We start from the raw sequence: 2,062 nt of genomic DNA on the forward strand, positions 1-2,062 counted from the left end.
ACGAGAGGCTGCACAGTCACATTCACAAACTATAAACCTAAGAAATCACGAGACTTTCTCAAAGTTTTCTTTTTAAAAAAATTCATCGCTCAAACCGGACTGAGGGCCTCTAAATTCAGAATGCCCACTTCTTAAAAGTTAGCTGAGGTTTCTTTCCCTTGTACGTGCTCAGGTACAGTAGGTTTGCAGCCTTTTTCTACACGGGACACTAGAAACCTTGCTCAGAAAGATAAATAAATTTAAAAAAGCATACCAATGGGCCAAAATTGATATTGCTATAACAGCGAGGAAGCCACTTCAAGCCTGAGAGACATGAAAATAATACAGCATCAGCCAAGGGATTCTCCGTCTCCTCCCATCAAGCTGTAAATTCAAATGCTCTTCAACAACCCCAAAGTTAAACTTGTGTCCCAGTACCCTCTTCTGTTAAAATGGTTTTGATAACATATTTGCAAGAAACTATACAACAGAGAGCTCTAAACCGGTATTAGTGGCCATGTACAATGAACTCTTCATGGACTTGATACTACAGAGAGTAAAAAGCAACAGGGAGCCCCCTGCCCTGAGGGGGTTACAAACAAGGCAGATGAGACCCAAGGGAAGGAGAACTGTTTCCCCAAGAAGCAAGTGGCAGAGCAGGGAACACAATCCACCATGGACATTCAACTGCAGATTCCACAGAAGATGATTACCCTCAGAACCAAACCCTTCCTAGTCCCTAAGCTTTGAGGCTTCAGCTCTGTAAACTTTTCATATCAAGATTTAAATAGTTCCATTAACTTTGCTTCCCTTTCTCCATAGTCACTCTGCAATTTTTATCCCTCCCAGTTACACGTGCTGGCACTCCAAGTATTTGAGCATGAATGAAGCAGAGCCTCACCAAACGCTTTACCTGAAATAATCAATATCAAAAAGTAACTTTTTTACCCCAGTACAGTTATTTTTGAACCAATGCTGTTATTTCCCAACTATCCATCTATTTTCCATTTGAGCACACAGCAAAAGCTGCGCTCACATACAGACAGCAGCGATCCCAAGCAGGAAACAAGAACCCGAACCGCAAACTTCTCCCCCTGGGATGCAACTGTAACTGCGCAGCGAGCCATTCGCTCCGGGAGCTGACCACAGAAACACACGTTAACGGACATGTCGTGCCAATTCCTTTTTTCTTGAGGCTGCAAAGCAGAAACCTCCTGTTCTTCCTATTGCAGTATTGGCAGAATCAAAAGCCATTGGGAAAACACATCGCTTGCTCTCATCGCTAGCCTTCCCCTGGCTTGGAATTTGTTCCAGGGAGGAGTAGTAATCCAAGATGTGCACGCTGCGCTGTGAAGGCTCTTCAGTGCCTCTCCTGTGGCAAGTACCCTGAGCTGCTGAGCAGAACGTCTTCAACAGAAGTAGGATATATTCATCCTAAAAAAGACAAGGCCTGAAACCCTGCAGACTGTGCTGGCTTGCTAGGCCTAGCCTGTAGAACCAAGATTCAAACAACAGCAATTCTTGCATATGGTCACCCATCATGCACCACGCATGTGTCCCCTTCCAGAGGCAAAAGGAGCTGGAAAAGGACAAAAAGAGCCAGCTAGGTGTAAGAGAAGTGCTTGTGGATCCACAAGGTTGTCTGTCCTTCTACACCAACAATGCCACACAGTCTATTAAGAAACCTTCCTGCCAGGCACCAACCTGCCTCCAGCTACTGAAGCTAGAAATCCAGCACCACACCGGGCAAGGTCTGCAGGGCTGAAGTAGGAGTTAAACCTACGAATTAAAGGCCAGCACACTGCAGCAAACGCCCAGCACGGCTTTTCGATGACAGGCGAGAGCACCCTCGGCAGCCCTTGTGAGAGTGCAGGGGCACTCTGAGACCACACTGACCCCAGACCAGGCCCAGAGACTCCCAGGAGCAAGAGCATCCCCGCAGCTCCCGTGACAAGGCCAGTCACGCTCCTCCTCCTCAGCAGGCTTCTTCCTCGGCCTCCCCTACTTGCCACGGGGGCTCGCGGAGGGGCTGCAGCACACGCACATCTCTCCCCTGCCCAAGAGCCGTCAGGAGCCCCGAAGG

Source organism: Eurypyga helias, unplaced genomic scaffold, assembly GCF_000690775.1.
Source record: "Eurypyga helias isolate BGI_N326 unplaced genomic scaffold, ASM69077v1 scaffold23837, whole genome shotgun sequence".
NCBI classification, from domain to species: Eukaryota; Metazoa; Chordata; class Aves; order Eurypygiformes; family Eurypygidae; genus Eurypyga; species Eurypyga helias.